The sequence below is a fragment of the Neopelma chrysocephalum genome, unplaced genomic scaffold, assembly GCF_003984885.1.
Source record: "Neopelma chrysocephalum unplaced genomic scaffold, ASM398488v2 Primary Assembly neopelma1_97222, whole genome shotgun sequence".
NCBI classification, from domain to species: domain Eukaryota; kingdom Metazoa; phylum Chordata; class Aves; order Passeriformes; family Pipridae; genus Neopelma; species Neopelma chrysocephalum.
Window position 1 is genome coordinate 919949 of NW_020925863.1, and position 25408 is coordinate 945356.

Here is a 25408-nt window from a genome sequence, read left to right on the forward strand (position 1 = left end):
GCTGACCATTTAATCCATTTAAAATTTTTTATGATGTCTGTCCTTTTACCTGCTCCCATGGTGAACAGAGGCAAACTCAGGCACTGCAGTGGGGAGAGAGCAATGTTTAATAGGACAGAAAAGAACTACATGCCACCAGTCACGTATTTGCTTATTTGGCAGGTGAGAGGTATCCCCCTTTTTTGCATTTAGTTTTACCCCTGAGCTCAGAAGTCAGTACGAGCAGCAACAGACCTTCACAAATGTGCTAAGGAGGAACCTTATGGTTTGGCTTCTCAAGGTGCTTTATCTTTTGCTGACAAATTGGTGTCAGGGCCAGAACTTAATGAAGTCTTTAAAGAAAATTTTCCAGCGAATCAGGGGATCTCAAAGGTACAGACCTGCAGTAAAACCAGTGTAACATGTGATGTATCTACTTTTATTCATCTTTTGAAAGGCTGAAAGCTCAGCTTCGTGGCAAACTGTAAAATCACCTTCTTAGCTGCATCCACATTATTATTTTTCAGGTTTCCTTACATTCAAAAAAAAAAAAAAAAAAAGAGGCCAGGACAGTGGATTGCAGTAATTTGCAGTTTATCTCCCACTGATATCTTCAGTCTCTGAAGCTTCTTGAGCATCTCTGCTGCACTCCTTAAGAAAATTACCTGGACAACAAAGCTGTCCAAACATGGTATGTCAATGACTCTCTGTTTCCCTCTGGATTCATGTCAGCAAGGAGATGCCACTTTTTTTCCAGAAGGACACTAACAAAGTTTGCTCCCCTGTCTGTTTTAGAAACTCAAGAGACACCATGCTTTCCCGAAGCACTTCATTTCCAGTGCTGGACCAATGTTTCTGTCACCACAGAGGACTTCCAATGCTCAGGTAGGACCTTTTATGGGTTTGGCTTGTTTACCACAGAACTGTTTTGCTTTACTCACTCAGATGCAGGAAAGACAAACAAATGGGCAGAACCTAAAAGTGCTACAAAAGATCAGGACAATAGCGGTAGAAATAGAGCTGTATAAGTAAGTGGTTTTTCTGAGCACCAGCAATTTGGAGGGAAAATGTAAACAGTGTCATGATTCTGGAGAAATTAATGTAAAGTTGCCAAATTTGCCAAAATCGTTTTTTCCATTGAAAAAGATGTGGGCAGAAATGCTTTTCTCATGTTTAGGAGCTAGGGTTTTTTCTCCATTTGAAAACAGATAAGGTTTTCAAAGGAGTTGGTAGCATTAACCTCTTGGAAGAAAACCGGCCACTCATTAAAAAACACTCCCAGATCCGCATTGGCCATCTCAGCCCATAGATCAGAAACTGAATGCATATGTAAAATCAGTTACTTTCTGCCTAACGGAATAATATATATGAAGAAACAAGGGTTCCATTTGCTGCTGCTGAGCCAGGAGCTGGGGAGCACTGCCCTCATAGCACCCCAGAAACCAGGCTGGTTGTTTTGGGTCTGAAGGACAGACCTCAGCTGACCAGAATCAGTAGGAAGGTGTCAAAGGACTTGGGACATCCCAAAAGTGCAGATTCACTTGTATAAATACAGGGACTAATCTTTGGAAATTGCTGCTCTGAACTTGATCATTTCCACCAACAGTAAAACAAGGCAATAGAGATGGTCGTGGCCAGTGAGAAGATGAGAGTCCCACACATAAATGTAGCTTTGTTACTGAAAAAGGGTTATTTGTTCAGATGTGAAGGGAGGAGGGCCTAATTCCCTCTTGTACCTCTTGTTGAAACTAACTTACAAGGCTGCACAGTGGGTGTTTGGAAATCACCTTTACTAGATATGTTTTCTGTTTTAAAATTTCGTGTTGTAATGAACAGTCAAGAAATCCAGATGTGCTCTGCTACAATGAGAGCATTTTAAAGGGACAGATATTCTGGTGCAGTCTCAGGACCTTTCTGTATCTTTTGTATTGCTTCGTTGTTTATTGTCAAGGAGTTTGATTTTCTCAACAACATTGGGTGATTTTTATGAAATACATTATTGGATGCAAGTAGATACTAATACCCAGGATCAATTCCTTCCTTCTGATTCTTGTCTTATACATAGGACTTGTGCAATTAGATTTTTACATTAAACAGATTCCTTCTTTGAAAGCTTAATTAGCTTTCAAATTTAGATTTAAAAAAACATAGAATGAATGAAATTAAATGTTTCTTTTGGATAGCACACTGACAAAGAAAAGGAAATCCCTTGCTGGGGGATATTGCAGTCACGGGTCACGAATGTTTAAGCAGGAGTTACTGCCATCCAGAGGAGAAAAGCCATAAGCTGTCATATTTCATTTTTTTTAAGCATAGAAAGTAAACCTAAATGGTTGATTCCATTTATTTCATATTAAGGAACCAAAGTATAGAGAAATAATATACATGTACCCAGAAGTTTCTGTGGGGTTTTTTATGTAGGTATTTATGAAACAAAGTTCAGAGTAACACTGAAGAAGTACAGTGAAAAACACACTCATAGAAGCATCAGGTTATAAATGGGATTTATTTTCCGTTCTTCAGCTTGAGATATTTAAGGAAGAGGTTTAAGAAATACCTGTGCTAGGCTCCAAGCTTTATACATGACCCAAAAAGTGAAAAGGAGATGTATAATCTGGGCCACTCATATCCCAGGCCTCTGGTGACAGCAGAGGATGCCCCTTGTCATAGAGAGCTCAGTGAGACATGACTGGGGATGCTGGGGATGGACTGGGATCTCCCTGCAGGGCACATGGCAGTGCTGGCCCGCAAGGGCTGGTGGCAGAAAGCACCCAGGACTTGCAGGGTCTGGTAAATCAGGACACTGGGTGATGTTGTGGGCTGAAGGTATTTTTTACAGCTTCTGATAACCCAACTAACAAAAAACCCCTGGATGTCCAGCTCCAAATCAAAGGTCCCCCCTTCTTCAAACCCTCCTTCCCCCCAAAAATGCCAAAAGCACAGTAGAAAACAAAGAAATAAGTGATCTGGGGAAATATAAAAGGAAAAGGGAGAATGGGAAGTTCACCATGTCCCTGAAGTTGAACAAGAATAAACATTCTTAGCTGAAGGGGAAAAAGAAATCTGAAGGGGGAAAAAAAAACAAAACAAAACAAAAAACAACAACAACAAAAAAAACCAAATTATTGAAATGTAGTGCTTTTTTCAGACAGTCCATCACCAGTCACAAAGTGTAGAAAATCCAAGAATGGCTATTCATTCTGCACAAAAAAACAATAACAAAAACCCTCCCAAGAAAGGTCTTTCTGAATAACATCTTATGGAAATTGTAGTTAAAGACCCTTCTAAACTTTATCGCTTCAATACTTTTTCTCCTTCATCAGGAATTAATTTCCGGGTGCTCGTATCTGTCCTTACATACATGCTGAGTGAGAAAAGCCGACCCAGGCGTTCCGTGTGGCTTTTCCCGGCCGTTCCCGGGTCGGGAGCTGTTCCCGGGTCAGGAGTTTTATTCCCGCCTGGTCCCGCCGGCGCTTCCCGCGGGCACACGGGCCGGCAGCGCCCCCTGCCGGGCGCGGCGCTCCCCCGCGCGCTCCTCGCCCGCGCTCCCGGTGCCGCGGGGACGCGCACGGGCACGGGCACGCGCACGGCGGGTCTGCGCCGCGCACCGGGCAGCGGTCCGGGTCATGCCGCTGTTTTCCAAAGTGAAGCAAAAGGAAAGTGTCACTCAGCTCCGCACCGGGCAGGGGTTGCCAAAGCGGGAGCGGGAGAGCTCTGAACTCCCGTTCTGCAGCCTGAAGCACCTGTAACTACTTTGCGGGCGAGGGGGCTTTCGGGAGGGAAAATTTCCCCATCCGAGGTTGATGCTCTTGAATTTTAGACCACCTCTAAAGACCCCTACTTAGCTTTCCTGGTCAGAGTTTGCCCGCAAGCTTCCCAAACACCTAACCCAGGAAACAGCAGAGCCCAAATCCTCTGTGAACGCAGCCAGAGACATGGGAGGCATCTTCATGTTTCGTATGCAAACACAGTACCCAATGGGGTTAAATGAATTAATTCTTTCCTCGAGGGTCTCTGCTTAATGGAGGGATTTCCAGAAGGACCTCAGCCTAGGACCAGTGATATGCTTGCCCCAGTCTCAGATTTATTTGTTGAGGTAGGAGAGAGGTCAAAAGCACTGAGCCTTCCACTTCAGTAACTTATGTGCCTGATGACCTGCTGTAGGAATAACTATTGATCTCTGCTTATAACTCCTGTTAAGAGTCCTGTACGTATTGACAGTCCTGGAACCTCACATTTAAATACTAGGAGTGCCAAAGACAACCAGGAAAATATCTCAGCTTTGCTGTCTGCAAACTTCCCTTCTGGCAAAATATTTCTGGTTTGATTGTTTCCAATGACATGTAAAAAATCTGAAATTTTATTGGTTTAGAGCCATTCAAAATAATAAAATATTTCAAAATAATGGTTTAGGTTTTTTAAACAGGTTATGTTCCCTTCTCCTCCTTTATAATGCTGAAACTTGAGGGAAGAGGGGAGCCTCTCCTTTACTAAATAATTTTTTGTCAATAACATTCATAGTCCATTAAAAATTCCATCAGAATTTCCTATTGATTTCACTCAAATACCCACCCCACAGAAATTCAATTAAGTCAGTAGTGAGACAGGACAAACCAACCCCATGTTTTTTGCCACTGTGCCAGGTACTTTCAGTATAGCATCATGTCATCCCTAGCTCCATCACAAGATGACCTATTTCAATAACATGTGAGGAGCAACTGTTCTTACAGGCAAAAGATAACCCTAGAACAGCAGTACCCAAGAAAAGCAGAGCAAAAATCACTAACTACTGTTTCCAATTAGAAAATAAAGCATAAGGAAGAGCCCCATTTTACAGAGCTAAAATTGTGTTCTATTTCAGATGGTCTATTTTTTAAATATTATAACCCAAATAAAAACAGAGTTTAGAAATCTGTATTAAAAGCTGGAAGCAGCACTGTTGAGATATAAGGAGGTGTATGGGCCAGTACCCAAGATACTGGATATAATTTTCCACCACATTCATCGAACCAAATCCATGTAAACTTTGAACAAGTTTGGCAAGAGTTGTAGTGGTTTTGCTTTTACTGCCATATAAATGAAAAAAGTCCCTTGTGTATTGGATATCCCTTGAAATGGGCAAAATCATTGTGGTAAAATGTGTTTATATGTTTTAAGACAATCATGAATCAAGACAATTTTTTGAAGACAATTTATGGTAATAATTTCATGCCTGTTTGTTAAGCTGCCTAGTCTACATAGCTGCCTACATGGGTAAGTTCCAATGTAAACAGTCAGCATTAGGTGCTGCCAAATGAAATCATCACCCATTTTAGTGCCCCTTACCAAAGCATGCTCCTCACTGGCAGCCTTTGGTACATAAACAAACGGATGAATCATCTTGCCAGCTCAGAGGGTGACAGTGAAATTAGATTCCTTCTCTGCTCAATGCAACAGTTTAGTCATTTGAGACAGGAAATCACTTTGTGTTGGGAAGCAGTACTGGGTAAATCTCAACCAGTTTCCAGAACAGTGAAAGGCTCGGGTTGCAGCAGGAACGATGTGATTATGGTGGTCAGGAGGCAGAACAGGACAAGTTCCAGCAAAAACTCCACAGAATGCAATAGCAAATATTGTTCTTGGTGTAGATCTTTAATAGGTCGTTCAAAAATTATGCCAAGGTTAATTTTACAAATACATTAAGCTCCTAGAGCTGTTTCTATAGAATTCTATTCAATATGATAGGATTTTTCTGTACACATACTTGTCTGTGCCCTGCATCAATCACCCTGAGCACAGTTTTACAGAAGTATCTTCACGAATAATGATGTAAAGGAGGAGACACAGAGAAGTAAGAGTTCTTTTTCTCTCCCACTTCCTGTCAGCCATAGTATCTCACTGTCAGTGAAAGCTGACAGAGGGATCAGTGACAAGTTACCAAAAGATAAGGAAGGCACAGACTGTTCAAGAGCACTTTGAGAAGTATCTCCTATGAAGGATCTGCACCAAAGCTGATTTTGCTTCCTCTTTGTCAAGGCAGAGGCTAAACTTTGGAGTGGTGTCAAGTCTGTTTTTATGATACTAAGATCTCCCTGGGAATTTATGAGACTCTCTCTTTGGATTTAAATTATCTCTTCAGGAAGTGTGGGTTATAGATCAGTCGTTTTAAGCCAGCTGACCTCAGTCACCTTCAGTGACAGGTAAACTCAAGCTTAAATTAGTGAAAGGATCCTCAAGGTCATTGGTTTCTGTTGAGGGATGTGTGTGTGTGTGCTATCAGAATACTCAAATAAGAGAAATGTGATGCAAAGTGGGGTCACTCACAGCAGTGCTGCGGATACCGAACACTAATGTAAGAACCATTGAGATTTAATTCCAGAATTTTTAATGCTTCCCAAATGGTCCAGATTTAAATGGAATTAAATTAAATAGTGAATCCCACTTTATATGATGATACAAGAGACTAATAGAAATTCCCTGCTGAGTGACAAGGGAGCTAAGCAATATCTAAGACATTTGGGTTACTCATAGCAGACTTTAAATATTGCCTGAAAAGGTGCTGCCTTTTGTACAGCTCACTGTAATCTACCCGTAAAGCTTCATAATTTTCATGGCTGTTTTACATGCAAGAAGTTCAATTTCAAGCTGAAATGCTGGCCTTAAATATTCAGGGTGGGTTCATTAAATTCCCAACAGCAGTGAAGGGTGAAAAAGCCACTTGTAGAGCTCTCAAGACTGCTCATCAATCCTGGGCAAGGAAGTGTTCCAGTGTTTTCAGTGTCTTTGCAAGGCTATTGAAAGGCAGCAAAACATTAGGTATGTTCAGAGATATTGTGGAAGGCAGTAAACCATGCAGTACACTTCTGGAGTGAGTTTTTTAAGTAGTTTATGATTTTAAAACTCAAAGCTCCATCCACGTTGCAATTTAAGCATTTGTAGTTATTCTGAACAAGGGAGAAATTAGGAGAAGATGATAGATTCTATTGTAGGAGAGTTATTTAATGCCCTATTTGAACACTAACCAGATACTCCATCTGAAACTTTCATCTAGAGTAAATACTATGAGGGATCAGCTGTCTGAAAGAAATTAAAATGATGGAACATTTTCTTGGCTGTTAGACATCTGAGAAATCCAGAAGTGGATGATGCCAGACTATCTGTCATATGTGTACTTCCTCTAGTCTTATTCTCCTGAATGAAATGTGGTTACCACAAAGGATATTTGCAATTGAGATGGATAGATCAACTAGATTTGGCTTTCCTAGATGTGGTCTATCTCTTAGCAAGTGTTTTACAGTTTCTATTACAAATTTGAAGGAAAGTTTTTCTCATTAACAATTGTCAGGTTACATTTTAAGCACAGAAAAATTAAGGATATTGAGATAAGTTTCAAGCCACCATTTTAGAGTTTTAGACAAGCACTCTCATTGACTCATTTGATTTACACCACAGGCACCCAGTATACTAACTGGACCATTTACAGATTTACTTCTATTTCATCAATCACTGAAGTAAAAATTAAATAATCAAAGCATATTTATGTACCAAATTACAAAAATATTTTATAAGCTATTATAAGTAGTAAATACATAATTCCAACCCTTAAATAAATAAGACAAAAAATTGCAATTCAGTAAAATTTCATTTAATAACAACTGTAAGGAAAACATTTCTGATTTCTTCAGGTCAGTTTTCAAATCATAGATAATTTAGGCTGAAAAAAACCTTTAGAGGTCATCAACCCCTCTTCTCAAAGCCAGTTTCATTACATTAGGTTGCTCATGGCTGTGTCCAGTCTAGTTGAACCCTCCAAAGACAGAGATTCTGCAACCTCTGGTGAATGCTGATTGCTGCAATGCATTGGTAGGAAAGCCATACAAATGCAAAATTATTCTCCATTTTTCTGGATACAATATGAAATGTTCCACTTCCTATCAAAGGACATTCTCACTTACTTAACTTTCTGAATTGCATATATACCTTTCAGGAATCATATATCAGAACTTGTATCTGGGGGTATCTAACAGGTGCCAAGAGGTGCCTCCTCCACTTAGGCTTGCACAAGGCTACTGTGGAAATGATTACTTAAGTAGCTCAGAACTCAAATTTAGCACAGTAAGTAAAATCCTTTGGTTAGTCTGTGGTTTGTTCCCTTGTTTGCAAAACTTGCTGGGTTTTTTTCCCCATTTATTTTAAAGCAGTACTTCATTGTCTCCAAAAGGTCTTCTAGATATTTCATTTAACCTATAGCATTTTGGTTACTTATCCAAAGTTTTAATGGTCTTTTACTTATGCTTCATAGGAAAATATTGACAAAAGCCTTATCTGGCATCAAAGCCCCGTAAAAATGCATCAGGGGAATTTTTGCAACACTTATACTTCCCAAGCTGCTTTTCTTTGTGGGTCAATCTGTGGGTCTTTCTGCCTTACCTGTCCTCCTCCTTGGATCTGTCTGCGGGCAGTTGTGGCAATGTCAGGGTGAGCAGCAGTAAAATCTGATTCATTTTCTTCTTACCTTGGAACAAACCCCTCATTTTATATCTAATGTAATTTTTCTGGCCAACAGTCTCTTAGAATTAACTATGCTATAGTCAACTTTTAAGATTTAAATCTCTCTTAGGCTTATTGGGGAGGTTATAAAAATCTGAGGATTGCTATTGTCACTAGTATTTAGAAACAGCCCCTTAAAAAGTGTGCAGTGATTTAACTCACATTTTTGGACAAATTCTGGAAGCTCCAGCATCACTGCTAGAACCACTGATAGCCCTTCCCAGTGCATAAATCCCTGTTGAGTTCAAAGACCCTGTGCAGACCTCATCTGACCTCTGCAGAACTGGGCAGCAGAGGTTCTGCCTCATCCCTGCTGACCTGTCCTATCTCCTTCAACTTCTGTCCCCTCTTTCGTGCAGATCTCAGGTCAGGACAACCAGGAAAGCTTGTGAGTACTTTTGTGGCAAAGTGCTGCTTCGAGAAAAACACATCAAAGACACAATTGATCCCTACTACTTTGGTCCCAGATACTTGCAGTACAGAGGTTTGGATCCAGACTAATGCTGGGAGCCTCTTCTTCCACCTTCCTGGGAGACCAGTGCTGCACTAGGTCAAGATCCCCTGCCAGAAATGAACATGGGGCATTTGTTTAAACTGGGAAGCTGATAGTGTTGAACCCATCAATTTGAATAAATCAGCTGGATATCCTCTTGCCATCTCTAAAGTAAATCTATATAGTATTGTGAAACTTTATTTATTTTAAGCTTGCAGTATTTACCAAAGCAAACAAAAAGGGTTCTTTCTAACTTCCATAACATTTTTCTGCTGAGCTATTTGTTGGAAAGATATGTTCATGTATAATTAAATGTGGCTTGCTTAAACCTTTGCAGTTGGTAGCTTAATATATATTTTGTTGTGCTTTGAGTACAAAGGCTATATTATGCTTTTGTTGGCATCCTTGCTGGTTAGTATGCCAACTGCATAATTTTGTTCTCTGCTATATGTCAGGCTTCGAGTGCCGAGGGCTCAACAGGTGGTGCTGGGATAAAGTTCTGGCAAATCAAATAGGTAATGCGGTTATTTCTTTTGTCAAATTATAATTGAAAACAGAGACGAGTAAAATGAAACTCACATTTTCCTGGTGCAAAACAGAGTGTAGAATTAAATACAAGTCAGTTTCCATGACAAATACACACTACTACTGCAGCTTGTCTGTAAATAAACATGCAACACCTTAGTTTTGATGTAGAATGATTTGTTCCCTGTAAATTTAAACCTTAAGCATCAGTGTTTAAACAATAACAGAAGGCTTGAGTCCTCCAAGAATCTTCTTTCTTGTACATATAGTCAGAAAACGTGCCAAAAGCTTCAAAAAAACTTTGAAAAGATTTAAATCTAAAAAGTCAGAGAGTTTGAGACAATCTGTGATACATAACTCAAATGTTTAACATCGAGAGTTTCCTGCCATATTGTTTTCTAATCATTGCTATATCCATGCTCCCAGCAGAAAATGCTAAATACGTTGGAAATTCCAGTGAATGTGCTGAATGAGGTGCTGCTCATTTTATGCTTGACTTGGATAATGTTTATTAATTCTAAAATCATAAAAATGGGATAAAACCTCCTATAACAAAAATGCAACAAATCATATATGCATAGCTTGGTTTTTCCAAAATTGCACATAAAAAGGCCTATGCACTTCCAGGCCTATCCACTTCGCCATTGTAGCTGATCTTTTTACACTGAGACATTTTTATTTTCCTCTGAGGACCTATCTAAATCTAATATAAGTAATCTTATCTACAGTTTCTGTAATCATTTTGGTTTTATTTAGTTTTCCATTCCTCCTCATTCAAAGACATTTCTTCTAAACTACCAATTATTCAACTCCAAGTTTTGTTTTGTCGGATCTGAACCCATCATCCACTGAAGCAGCTTCCTGCAGTGGCCCCTGGTTCCTTAGGCTGTCACAAACATCTTTATGTCCCTTTCAAGCTCTTATTTAACTCAAGGCGTTACCTTTGTGTGGTACATCCTCTTCTCTCAATAACTAATAACCATAAGTGATCAGGAACTAAGCAGCATGGAAAAAGGGTATCGCATCAATCCATAAGCATAATTTTTTTCACTTTTTGTATACTGTAGTGACCATGGTTTAGTCCTAGCAGGGTGGATGCATTTCTCTCCCATGGCAGCAGGCTGTGGCTGTGACACCAACTGCAGGCAGGCAATGGGACCACTGGCTGTGCCCAGCCTGGGGCTCACTTAAAGAGCCTCAGAAACTACTGAATGTGGCACAAGAAACTGCTGGACATGACAGATCACAGGGTAAGAACCTGACAAATTTACAGACAGTGCCATGAGGAATTCACAGGTGGTTAAGGAGGAGTTGTGAGAAACAGCTGAATTTCAGAGAAAGGTGGGGGTGAGATCTGGGGTTGTTTTGGGGAGCGGGATAGTACAAGGCCAACAGTACCAGGTAACCATATCAGCTTACACACACAAGGCTGAGATCACCTTGAAATGGTATCAGAAAACCAAAATTCAAATTCAACATTTACAGAAGTTGAATATGGAGCAGAGATTAACTGGATTTATGGAGAGATAATAAATCTATGAACCTTTTAGCTTTTGCCTTAGGGCTAGTCACCAGTTTAATTTCTTCACACTTTTTCAGTATGAAGATATCTGGGAACAACAAGATTTTGGCTCAGAATAAGGATCCCACTTCAACATAACCCTCTTCACAATCCCACGCTTGGACTGATCATGTTCCTGGGGAAGGAGGGCACAGCTTCGTTAACCCAGCAAAGATGCACCCAGTTGCCTCAGGAGTTAATCTGGCAGCTTCAATGCAAGGGACTGGCTCAGAAGGTAAAAGTTACTTACAGACCAAGTATTATTAAATTCTTTACCGCTTTAAAAATTCTTCCACTGCACTACTGCATTTCTAGACTGATGTGGGACATGCCATTTGGACTGATCCCCACTCTCTGTGATTTGCCATTAATGTTCAAGGCACAAGAAGAAGTGTTCTGGCTTTTCTTTTATTTTTTTCTTTTAAATAACCATGTTGAATATTTATCTTAGACCTCAGGTAGCTATTTAGAAAAGAAACAGCTGAGAAGCAGATAATGTACCCCTTTCACTGACAAAAGATTTATGTCTTGCCTGGCAGGACTTCATACTTAGAGAGCTCACAGCTGACATAGTCAAACACAAGTAGCACGTAGGCCAGTGTTTATCCAGGGTAACCGAGACTGCTGCTCCCACACTTTTTTGTGCGAAATTAAATCAGCCACATTAAAATTGGCAAAGATTTAAAAACATGATAAAAATTCTATTAAGCAGAGGGGAGAGAGGCTCAGAAGCATTTTGAATCAATGAATACTGTGCAAAAATAAGTGGGGTATGCCTGAACATTTCTGATGACCTTCTGTAGGAGCCATCTGTCTAGTTGCAAGGCACCCTCTCCCCATGGGAACGGGTGAAGAGTTCAGCCACAGTGCCGACCACCCTTCCCCCACAGCTGTCAAAACCATTGTAGTTTGGCCCTAGCACATGTATCACTAAATTCCATGCTGTGCCAAAATGAGAAGGGAAACAGTATGAAACGTGTTCTTAGGTACGTCTTTGCCACGGACTACATGTAGCTCGGTGTCACTGACTGCTGAGAGAAAAGGCTTATCTGCATTTCAGCACAACTTTTTAGTCAATGTCTAGGAAAAAAAACACTAATTTTTTTTTTTTAAGAAGGGGTTGACAAAGGTAGACTAGAATAGTAAAATTCTGCATTTCCCAGGAAATCCTTAATTTTTTCCAAGGATAATATGACAGTTTCCACCAGCTTTGCCACAGCTCAAATGAAGCAGAAGGAATAAATGTCTTTTAGTGTAGTGTTTATACTCAGATGGGCTTTCAAGGGAGGCCAGAAGTAGGGGCAAGGAGTTGGGTATACCTTCATTTCATGAAGTGAACAGGTTCACTGTGGTTTTTCCCTTTCCCTGCCCCTCATCACTCTGCCAGTCCAGACAGCTCTACCCACAGAAGTGCTACTGATGGCAGCCTAAATTGTGTATTGGACAGCACAGGCAGAATTTGGCCCAGAGGAAATAAATTAACCATACATCTCCTTAAAATACCCCCTCCCATCTAATATAAATAATGCTAATATCTTCAGAAGTAATACTGTTACCCTAGGACTGAAAAAAAAAAGAAAAAGAATAGTCAGGAAAATCATTTTCTGGTCTGCATCACACTGCTGGAAAGCCTAGAGGTCGATGAACACAACTAGATGGCCACAGACCCAGGTGCCATTTCTTCTCTAGATGGTATGTTCTCCATTGCATCAGGCAAGTCACAATGTTTCTTCTTCATAATTTCATCCACAAAATGAGAATGAACCTATATAACTCCAGTTCCAGTGAGGATGGTAGAGCTAATCTGACTTGTTTGTGAAATGAGAATGCTAACATAGAAACAGGCTCCTGAAATTCAAATTATTCATATTATTCCATGCTGTTCCAATACAGAAGAATGGCAGATTTTTCTGTGGTACTTACTTAGGAACACAGGAACAGCAAATTTTTCTGATTTTTCTTTTACGTTGTTACAAATGAGAATAGAATCTGCCCTTTGCCTTTTTATGTACAGAATTTGAGTAATTGAAAATTAGAAATGTAATATCTGTTTTATCTTGATCTCTTAGAGCTTATGCTATGTTTGATTTCTTGAAAAGAACAAATAAAGTTTTTTCTGTGTAGTTTTTTGCCATCATTTTCTGTGAGGGCACAAAATGATATTTGGAGAAATAGGGGGCCAGGGGGTATTGTGTGTGTGAGAAGAGTTCGTACATGAATGTGTGGGGGTGTGTGTATTTATATATGTGCATCTCACAGTTAAACCTGCAACCAGATTTCAAATTTTTCTTGAGTTTACATATAAAAAAGGAATTATTTAGACTGAAAATAACATCCCTCTCTGTTATTAAAAAATGGGGTGGGGGCCACCAAACCCTCCAGGACAGAAGTATGATAGACATAATTTGTCCTCTCTACCAGCCCTCTTATAGCCCAGAAATATATACTTAGAGTTATATTTTCATCTCAGTTCGATGTACCAGGTTTTAGTGACTCAAATCCCCTTTTCCATTAGTGTAAGTTAAGCCGCTCAGGCTTTGTGAGTGGATGCTGCCCTACTTTTGCTGCTCTGTCTCTGTGATCCTTCAGTTCTCCTTCCCTAGACTGCCAGGGAGTGAATCCTCACTGGCTCTGGCTGGCTGGAGCATCACTCACAGGCTCAAGCATCACCTACTATGCCTCTCCGACCTGTGACACATTTAACACTTAATTTTCTCCTCCAGGTGAGGACAATTTACAGCAGCACAGCATCAGGTGGCAGGAAGTGCTGAGTGCAGCCAGCCTAGGCAAGCAGTGCCACATCATCAGCACCGGGAAGGCTCCCAGCACATCCCAGCCCCTGCTACTCAGGCCCAGAGATTAGCAGGGGAAGAGGCTGTGAATCAAAGTTTGGGCTTAGTCTGTGTGCATTCCCAGACTCAGTTCTGCCATCCCACCTCTGCATACAGCTTCCCACTTCCTTCTTATTGTTCTTGGATACATGTATGTGACATGAACACCTCTTTTCCCTCAGAACCAACCTCTCTATTTTGTTTGTTTCATCTTTGTTTCTTTCAACTACAAATAGTCTACTAGAGGCAGAGGACTTGATCCACAAAAAGTCTTATCATTGTGAGACCTAAAATGGCAATGTTTACCCTGAAGCGTCTGGTTTCCAGTGACTGTGACAGGCATTGCCTTGTATCACATGCCTAAATTTCGTAACAGTGCAGGAGAAGGGCTAGATACCTTGCTGAAACCTATTTCAGCCTTTTTTTATGATTTTATTATGATTAATGGATAAGACTAAACCATTTGTAGTGCATTCATTATCATAAACAATATTGAAAGTAATTTGACCCCTACAGTACTTTCTTTTTTTAATAATACTACACAGTGGCAAAAAGGCTATGAAATCCTGTGCAGAGATCTTTATCTTAGTTGAACTGGTTGAAATATAGACAATGGAAATTCTCTGGGTATAATAGGAAGCAGCATATGACCTGCTCTTCTGAGCAATGTGCTGTCACCACAAACTACATCCCCATACGTACCCAACATATAAAAAGTTTATTTGTCAGCCTTTTCCTGTGAGCTCTTTATTTATGGACACTTTATCATCTGAAATAAGCCATGTTTTTCATGATTAGAAACATAACAGTCTTGCAAAATCTGAAGTTTATAGGTGAATGTGAATGCTTTTATTATGAAGTCATTTTGCTGTAAGCACAAAAGAAATCAGATAATGCCATACTGTGTTACTCAACTAGCAGGTCAAGTGTGATATGAAAGCACAGTGTTCAGAAAACCTCTCCTGGCATGGTGTGTTTCACCAAAGGATTAATTACTCTCTCCCAGGAGCTGAAAAGTTGGAAACTCAAACTATTATTTTTGTCTGCAGCTTCTTCAGCTGTGCCCATGGGCACAGCACCTCCCCAGGCCCTGGGCTCCCCCTCAAAAGGTTCTTTCACAGCTACCACAGAAGCCAGTGTCATGTGCCACTTACTACAGCATGTGCCATTTAGCTCTGGAGAGATGCTCTAAGGGCTCGCCTGAGGAGTGAGAGCTGAGGTAAGATGTTGACTGACATACCTGGATGCCAGTACCGCTCAGTGGTCAGATGCATTCAGCAGAGTGAAGCTGCCAACTTTCTAAGTGTAAGGAAAAGAATTATGTCCTGACATGGTCACTCTCAAATTCAACTCCTCCCAGAAGGATGGAGTAAAAATAGCAAGCTTTGCAGCAATTTACCTTAAAATGGCAAGGTTGAGCAAAAAAAAGAGCAGCTAGCACAGTCCACTGAAAGTCTGCTTAAAGGTACAATAAAGGTCCAGTGTAAATATATACCATTAAACACTCCCCTTGAATATTAAAAGTAGTTATCCTGTCAAAGGGGTAGAGAACATGGTTTTCAGAGAAAAAAGGCACCCTTTGGAAAGTAAATCATATCCAATGGAGAAAAGTAGATAAGAACTGACTTGGAGAAGTTAACCAAAACCACCATAAATAGGCCAAAAACATTTTGAAGAGTGACTTACTAACCATAGAAACCTAATAACTGCATTCAGTTACCTCAGACTAGATGACTACCAGTGAACTGGTGGTGCCAACACATGAGAGGTGTGCAAATGGAGCAGTTCTGGAAGAGAAAGTCATTGCAGGAAACCTTTGCATTGACCTCAGTACCACAGGAATGGAAAAATATGAAAATATGTGAGAAAGGCTCAGAGGTGACCCTGAGACCTAGGGTCTGCTAAACCTGACTGCTGCAGCAAACAAACTGGTAGAAGTTGTAATAAGAATCAAATTAGTCAACATGGGAAAAATATGTCCCTCAGAGAATGTTCTCTTTTCTGAGGAAACCCCAGACAGTCCAGTTCAATGTGCACCCTCTGAGACACAACTGTGTACTGCTACCTTACTGCATGACATCACTGTGTTAGAGCCATCAAAATCTATTGCAATTATAACTAATATTGCAGGGCTTTGGTTTTCTTGTTGGATGGAACAGAATTCTCCGTACTTCTGACTTCTTTTGAAAGCAGCAAGCCAAATCTCATATGCATGAATTAGACTGTGAAAATGTTCTGCTGAAGCTGCCTGTGGAATACAACTTAATGATAAATTGCACGCATGTTGTAGAGAGACATAACAGAATGTTATTACCGTTGTTCACCTTTGGAATTTAGTCTGCAGAGTCTGAGGTTGTTAATCAGCAGTTCGTCCTGCTCTTACTCGTGTGTGTTCAGCGCCAAGAGTGAATTTCCTCTATATGCTTTTCCACTCCAAGCTTTGCCAAAGGTCTTTTGTTCAGTATGTCAGTCAGCTGTGCTCTTGCTTTAATTGTGCCAGTAACTCATGTCTGGAGATTATTCATTCTGGGCTGGTGCAATGTGTCAGCCTGAAGCTGATGGAGACATTGAGTCTTGTGTAGACCCAGTTCAGGGCTGGGGACACCAAATGTGATTCTGAACCTTTTTTCAAGAGCCCTGCAGCTCTGAACAAGGGGATTTTGAAGGTGTGCTAAGACTGTAAAAATACTAATTTCTTTATTGTGTACAAAGTGCAAGGAGTACAACATCTCATGTTGTCTGAGTGCTCCTATTGCGCAGGATTTGATCTCATGATGAGATTTGTTCCAGGAGATTTTTTTGAGATCATCACCAAGAAACTATAAAATTACTGTCTAGAAAATTATTTTGAGTAGTATCTATTACAAAGCACTAGCTCCTGCAATACTAATGCTAGTTCTAACACTTTGTGTGTCTGAGGGGGCTAGATTATGGTTATACATAACATTTCAAAACCAATGAGCTCATTCTTTTAAAGAAAAGATCAGCTGAAAGTGATCAGCTGCTCTTGGCCAGGGAGAATATATCACATATTTGGTAAAAGATATAAAAATGATTCATATATTGTTGTCTACAGCTTTGGATTCCACTTAAGCACTAATCAGGAGAGACGTTGGAATGGGCTGCCCAGGGAGGTGGTGGATTCACTGTCCCTGAAGGTTTTTAAGATGGTACTGGATGTGGCACTCAGTACCATGGTCTAGTAACCGTGGCAGTATTGGATCAAGGGTTGGACTTGATGATCTTGGAGGTCTTTTCCAACCCGATTGATTCTATGATTCTATGATTATAGGTACATCCTCTCCAGTGAACTAAGTCACCAATTTTCATATGTTTAGAGATGAGCCATTAAAAAGGCAACAGACTGATTCTCGTTTTACTCCCTTTCTCAGAAAGAAAATAGAAAAAGCATAAAAGAAAACTCAGTTAAGACACATTTCCCACAATTTAAGAGAAAAAAAAAAGAAATCATGAAATCATGGAATGGTTTGGGCTGGAAGGTACCTTTAAAGGGACATCTTCAATTATATCAGGTTGCTCAGAGCCCCATCCAGCCTGGCCTGGAATAGATCCAGATCTCCAGGTATGTGTTTGAAACACTGCTCACCCTTCTCATGTCTGCCCAGCAAATCGCAAAGTCCTACATATACCAAAAAAAAAAAAAAAAAAAAAATCAATGGAGATCCCCATAAAAATATATCCAGGACAAATGTCTTCATCTCCAAAGGATTTTGATGTGCAGCCCCAATAAAGATTTAAAGCAAGATAAGGTTGTTTTCATTAGCTGTTGGAAGTTTGGATGAAAACATGTTTCAATGGGCTGTTTCCTTTTTCTTGCCTTTTTTCCCCCCTCTCCTTTTTTTTTCTTTTTTTTTTTTCCACAAAGCTACTTTTGAAATAGTCTTCTGTTGGCATACACACTGTTCCAACTTTTATCCTTGATAAAAACTACAATAACTAAGGGGCAAACCTTACAAAGTAGCTCATGAGTAAATGGAATTTAATGGGGTCAATTATCCCCACATGCTTGTGTGCAGGTTTCATTAATATTAATAAGTCATAGACATGCTATTGAGCTGAAGAATAGGCTGTCACTGGTCTCTACACTCTGTTTTGTGTGTTCTGATTTAGGATTATTCAAGAAAACATGTTCATTTCTAAATGTCTAGCATGTCAGTAGCAGAAAAATCCACATTTGTCCATTATACCTGCAAGATACAGAAGGGTTGAAAAAAATAGGTTAAACATGACTGAAAGAGTGCAGATTCCGTTTGTGCTTTTTCCATAATTTAGAATCACATTACATGCATGTCTCTCCATAAATATTTAATGAAGTGGAAATGAATATGTAGCAGGCTGGATTCTTCCCTCTAAGGGTTAAGTTCCATTTCTGCAAATTGGTTTGTGCCCTATTTCTGTGCCTGTGTCTCTGTGCATCTAGACATTTTCTTGGCATCTCTAACTCTTCTGAGGTTTCAGGAGATCTATGGAGATTTGCTAGTAATTGACCTGTTTGGATTGCCCATGACTGGCATTTGCTAAAAGATAATACAGTCCTGCATTTTGTTGTTAAGTGCTGGTCATGTTATTAACTTGTGGCCAAACCAGAATAAAGGCTCAGGAGACATCATTTTCCCTTAGACAACTTCATTTGGTTCTTACCGTAATCTCCATTATAAATGAAGCACTTTGGTCTCAGCTGAAGGGAGTCACATATTCTTTAACTTGTGAGCCGTGTTTGTCCAGTAATGAATACATCCACTTTGCTTTATTTTTTTTAAGATATTACTGTACACTAAGGGTAAACAATCAACATCACATCAAAGTCAGATGATTTAACCTTCTGCCACTTCTCTAACCACTAAAGAATTCCTGCCGCTGCTAACTGGGTATTGGAACATGTGTAAATGTTTTCTGAGAAAACAGAATTATCAAATGAAGGAAACCTGACGTTTTCTCCTTAGAAAACAGTAATAATTAATAAGATTAGGTCTATCCTATCCCAAAGGAGCCTGAATGAACCCTATTTGTTTTAGGTTTATCATGTAACAGGAACAAATCTTGCCCCCAGCTACAATAGCATAATTCTGGAGGAACCTTCAGGTTCAGTTCTGCTGTAATTTAAACTGGTACTATCTCAGAGTAACACATCTGGTTTTAGCAAAGTTCCTCATATTTAGCACCATCTTTAATAGCCAAGAAAATTAAAAATGAAAATAGAGCCTAGAAACAATGAATTAACACTAGCCAGGGAATCTACTTTGTGTAACACAAGAATTAAATACTGCTGATCTTTGCAAGTAGCAATGACAACTCAAATGCCTTGGGGCCTGCAATAACCTGGAGGCTAATTAACTGCAGAGAGGGCTTTTTATATTACACTTTGTATTAAATAAATTCAGCACAAATCCACAGAGACCAATAAGCATTTTTAGGCAGTCTAGCTAAATTTTACCCCAAAAGTGATCAAGCTACATTGAATTCTGGCTTGTGAGGTGTCTCATTAATATATTGTCCTCCAATAATGCAGGAGCTTAAGATGAAAATAAAAGCAAATAAGAGATGGAGATAGAGGAAGTCTTCTGTCAGTACAATTTTCGTGAATTTGTATCTCTCTTTGGACATAGTACTAATAGAAATATAGAGAAATTTTACCTTGAGGTTTTTTTAATACTGCCCCAAAATGTGTCATCATTTTAAAATGAGAAGCTGATGTGATCAAGTCAGTAAAAAAGCAAAAGGGAGCAAGAACAGCACTCTATAGCTTAATTTAAAGGCTCATCCAAGTACCCCACTACCTCATCATCTCTCAGTGAAACCTGCAGATGCATGCTAGCACAATGCAAGCACAGTGCTGCTAGGCACTGAGCACAGTAGGGATATCAGCAGGGAACCTCTGGGCAGGGGCAATAAGATCCTGCTTTTTCATGAGATGTCTGACCACAGTCAACAACTGGAGTGTGTACAGATCTGTATCCAAGAAATACAGCAGTCACCCAAAAAGTCTATGCCTTGGCTGAAAAGGATGAGGAAATGGCCCACAGTAAAGTCTCTGTAATCCTCCAAGCACAATGCCATGGAAAAAAATAACATGTTCTAACAGGTTTCTTTTTAAGCAAATACCACACTGGGAACAAGCAATACACTGGGTATTAAAAATATCTTTTTAGTGAAAACTAATTCTGGATAGTATAGTTCTTAAAATATTATAATTCTGGAGTGATGATTCATCTGACAGGACATTCAGCCTCCCAGGACAAGTCTAACAGCTTCTTTGTTGCCATTACCTGGAGATGGGAAATTGCTTGGTAACTATTACAGTACTGCAGGGCATCAGACTCTGTACGTCAGCAGGAATCCGAACATTATTCTTCACTTGCGAGATGATGTCCCTTTTCTTCATGTATAAAAAAAGCCTCAATAACATTAAGTAAGTCTGGGCTTCTATCTGTTACACCAAAGTTCTTTAAGAAATTTTTAAAGGATCCTGTACCTGGACTTCTGCTGGTCCCTGTTGTAATGACCAATTTGTTTTCCTTGGACGGTATCATGGCCTGGTTGTGACAACATAGCAACCCAAAAATGGCACAGCTTATCTCAAACATAGGTCAGAAAGGAAAAATACAAGGGCAAACCTTGCAACTCCACTTTTACTGCAGCTTTTCTCTCTACCAGTGGAGACTAGAGTTTCTCTAATAACATCTCCCTGGTCTTAGATGGCTGAAAAATTTGGAACATAATTGGTGATGGCATCAACTAAATCACTGAAAAATGCACACTTAGAAAGATTAAATAATCTCTGTTTTGGTCACAAGGAAATGTGACACTTCTCTTAGTAGATGTGTTTGTCTTATTCTTATCCTCTTCTCCACAAGCCCAAGAAGACTAGAAGAAGAAACAAGGCAGAAACCATGTCTAAGTCAAACGCTTAGCTTAAAAATAAGACATTGCTCATTTTTTATTTCCAAACTAGCAGGTATGTGAATCAAAACTGAGCTAAGTTTTAAGTTATTATAGTGAACTATGCCTTCTTTCTGAACACTTTTCATGCAGTTATAATGCATTGAACATAGCAACGGCTTGCAAGGCAAGCAAGTGGAATCTAGCTTGAATTTTGTTAGACCCTTCAAGTTGAAGAAGCAGTTTCCCAGTACTTCTCTCTGTTAAAATATTAAAATTCCTTAAAAGAAAATCTGTCTCCTTCCAGAAGAGATGCCAGGTATGTCAACACTGTCTGGTACAGTCAGTGATGTCTTGTGTGATCTGAAATATCAATAGGACCTCCTCAAGCAGTCTGGCATAATCTTTGCAAAAGAGAGCAAAATGAGGCAAAAAGAAAGCAATGTTGCTTTCCTCCAGATTATCAGATATCTTTATCTCAAATTTGAAAGAAGAGGAGTAGACATTGGTGGACTTCACGAAATTACAATAAATAAAATAAAGCTGTCCCTCATATGGAATCTTTCACACAGGCACTGTCACCCTTTTTTGGAAAAACAAAAACTTAGCCACCAGTATGAGTCAAGTTCTCATTTAGGACCTTCAGTGAGGAATAACTGCTGAAATTTATGCTGGGAGTAGATCAGTGAAACCTTATATCTCCTCAAGTTATGACCCCACTAATAAACAACTTGTCAGCCTGCATCAGGATAGCTTTATCCACAAATTAACACACAAGCTGTTTGCCATCAGCCAACCTCAGCTGTTCACAAATGGAGGCAAGCTGGTTTCACCCTTCATTCTCATAGGATTTCTTAGATATTATGGCTAAAGCAAAGTTGTCATGTTTTGATTTCCATACAATCAGAATGGAATAATAAAGGAACAGAAAAGTAGTAAAGAGTAATTCACAGGCAAAATATATGTCCCTAATATGCAGCTGCCCTTTGTAACCACTGGTGGGTTTTTTTAAAGATGCTTGAAAGTTTCACAGTCTCCAGGTTAAGATAAATCCACTATTCCTGGAATTCCTACATTTGCAGTGTTGCACTGTCTTGACAGAGAGGTCATCATGGCATCTCCCCACTGACAGCATCCTACATGTCACCACTGGCAGGGTTTTGGCTGAGGAGAAAAAAAACCCAGATAAAACCATAATTCCAAAATATTTTTTTGAAAAGAAGAGCTGAATCCCACAAATAAATTTATGGCTTTCCAAAAAAAAAAAAAAAAAAAAAAAAAAGAAGAGAGGGCAGCTTTCTCCTGTAGTCAAGAACCTTCATTAATGAGATCCAGACAGATTTACATTTTTTTAAAAGCACAAGACTTTGGGGTTTTTCCATTTAAATCATCAACCTACTGCATATATTACATTTGTAAAACCCATTGGCTCCAATCAAGAAGTATTTAAGAGTCTGTCTGACTGAGTTATGAATGGAGCAGGTAAGAGGAAGTGGAAAAAAAGGGCAAGCTATAGAATATCCATTAGTAAGATGACTAATATTACTACAAACCTGAGTTCTCATTTCTTTGGCTTCTTTCATGGAGATTTAAAGATAATTGTAGCAAAGGTTCAGGAAAAAAAGCTAAAAGAAAGACAAGAATTCATATTTACAAATGCTTAATATTTCTTCTGGTTTATTGTAAAGGATTTATGAGGTGCTTTTCAATATTAAAGTTCTTCATTAGTTCATTGGAGACAAGATTAGTAATGAACTAATTGTCATAGAAAAAAATTTATTGCTAATGGTCTCCAAAAATCCAGTGGTTTGGCTTCTGTGGGTAAAAATGAGGTAATGTAGCAAAGTCCTGACTGTGAGGAAATAGTTTTTTAGATCACAGACAAATAAGATTAATGCTATATCCCGTGCTGTGCTGAAAGGAATATCTTGCATGGGTAAAAAATATATTTAAAAACCATCTAATTTCCCTGGGTTTTCCTATGTTTTACTTTTTTTTTTACCTAAATGTTTCCTGTTCCAATAATATAACTTTTCCCTGTCACATAGCTTGCATTTTCCGCAGCTTCAGTAATGAAAATAAATTAGTTAAATTCCCTTTTGTTAAAGCCAACTTCTCATTCAGCTTTCCACTCAGCCAGCAGACTACATTAACACTGAACTCAGAGCTGGAAATGAGGACATTGAAGACAATATCATATAGGTTTTTTTCTTCTAACTGATGGAAATATTTTTACTGCTTTTTTGTTTTTCAAAATCTTGGTACATTTTGTCCTTGAACTGATCTGGCAAATTGGTTCAAACTGAACTTGTAGAAAAATGGAAGCTCTTTCAGGGTAATGTTTCACTTTGATAAATTTTCTCATTGTTTTACTGCTTTGGACAAATATGCATTGATCTTTCAATCATCATCTAAGGCAGTTAATAACATATCTGTGGGCAAGGCAGATGGATCTGTGTAAAGCAAGAACTTTCCCTCACTGGCTGCTGTGCCTTTCCCTCAGCCTTTGAAGAACTGTAAGAACAAATTTCAGCCCAAAATCTGATCCCAAAGCAAACATCAAAAGGTTTAATTACTTTGGTTTGGTTTGTATGTGTGTTCTTCTTTATACTGGTTGTTTTTCCTCTGGTCACAAACAGCAGTGCCTTTTTCATGTTTTGAATGTCAGGAAATATGCAGAAATTAAGACTGTACATCCAATTTGAATTTTTCATCTTTTTTCATGCATTATTTCAGTCTCGAAAGGTTTAAATAGCCTTATGACAGCATGAGGCCCCCAACTTTCTTCTGTGAGTCACTCAGTTTGGACATCAGAGAGCACCAAGTCAAGAAATTCAAGTAGAAAATACTACTGGATAAACTGTTACAAATGAGACTTCATAGTGGCATATGGGAGGATAATACTTTGTAGACTAGTAAAAGTAGGAGGGGCTTCAGCATGCAGTAAAAATGAATCACTAAAAACGCATTCTGTGAAACTGCACACTTATGTAAAGAGAACCTCCAAAGCTTTCCATGTTAGTTTGAAATTACTTGTAAATGCCAAGAAACTCCAGGCAATCTACAGTTACTAATTTTCACTCTATTTATTGCTATTTAAAAATATAGAGGGAAAGAAAAAGGGGCCATGCAGTCTTCTCTAGTGGCCTACAGCACCATAGGAAACATTTTTATACAGATGTAAGATGTTATTCCTGAATATTTCAATTTTAACAGAACAAGTTACTTTCGAAAGGAAAATATTGTATTGGTAACCTCCTGCTGGAACTTCTATGTTTCATCTTTAGCATGAAACAGTCATGCTGTGACACAACCCAAGCTGCACCCAGGTTAAGACTTGCACACAAACACTCCTCTTCTGCTGCTTCCTGCTTTCTTTCAGTGAAGTTCTGCCTAATATCACCATTTGTTGTAATCAGAACTGCCTTTTTACAGTACTTAGAGGCGAATTTCATCCCCAAAGCCCCACAGTGGTGTTCCCTGTACTGCCACAGCTGTCATGCCACTAACTCCACTTCCAGGACACCGACTACTGATGCAACAAGCAGGCAATTACTACACTTCTCCAGAGTGACCAGGAGAATCAGAAATGTCTGCTTGAATATATTACCCTATGGCAAATTCAGAGACTCTGACCCTCTCTCATGTTCACAAGACCTAATTACTTCCCCATAACTCTAGCAACCTCTTTAGCATTTGGAGAAAATTAAACTAAATGCAACTTGCCAATGTCAAATACTCAAAGAACAACTTTTATTTTAACTACTGTAGACATAGAAAAAGGAGTTCTTTAAGGAAGTCTGTCAACTAAGAGCTATATATAACTCTTGAGGAATTCCTTAGTGATTTTCCTGGTGAAACAGAATTCCTTAAAAATGCACTTGTTTGCTGCACAGGGTGGAATTATTGTAAAATCAAATAGTTATTTTTCAAAAGTCTCATCTGACTTGTAATGCTAAGACAGCAGATAGTAAACAGACATCCGTTAGGTTTGTCGTATTGATCTTAAAAATGACTAGGCATTACAGAGCCAGTGTTTGTATCTACTGAGGAAAGGGCCAGGATGAAGTGTTAACTGGCGGAGTTAAAGCTCTTTCTCTCATCGATTTCAGTAAGCATTTTTCCAGATCCAAAGCCTGTCTATTAAGTTCAGTGCTCTTTCAGTCAGGGCTGTGATATCCATTGAAGCCGAAGAACAGCAAAGCTTGTCTGATCTTTTTTGAGACTCCGGTTTCAGTTAAATAACCCAGTGGACCATTCTCTGAATTAGCATTGCAGAATACATGCCAGCAGAGAGGGGACTGCTAAGCTGAGAGCTATCTGAGAGCTGCTCCAGAACAAGGAACCCAACAGGCCATGCAAGCTGCATGCAGCCCTAATTTTGAGCTATTATGAAGGAAAGCATCTTTCCAATATTTCATTTCTTTGCAGACTTGGATCAATTCATTTCTTTCTTAGATTTACATTCCCCTAATTTATTAATTAATTTCTTTATTAAAGTGAAAAGAAAAAAAAACCTACCTGTTTCAGTGCTTCATTTTGTAAAGAGTGGCATTACTTCTATTGAACAACACAAAACCAATCTGCACT

At 39.2% G+C, this 25408-nt stretch overlaps 1 long non-coding RNA gene across 2 annotated transcripts; it reads left to right on the forward strand.

Moving 5' to 3' along the window:
• The first annotated feature begins 512 nt into the window (after positions 1-512).
• LOC113961533 lies at positions 513-16165 on the forward strand. 2 transcript variants are annotated; one of them, XR_003532342.1, is made up of 4 exons: positions 513-670; positions 775-864; positions 11126-11322; positions 14968-16165. It is a non-coding gene; the product is annotated as an uncharacterized LOC113961533 (long non-coding RNA). The 2 variants fall into 2 exon arrangements; XR_003532341.1 differs by lacking the exons at positions 513-670; positions 775-864 and adding an exon at positions 10533-10776.
• Positions 16166-25408: the final 9243 nt, after the last annotated feature.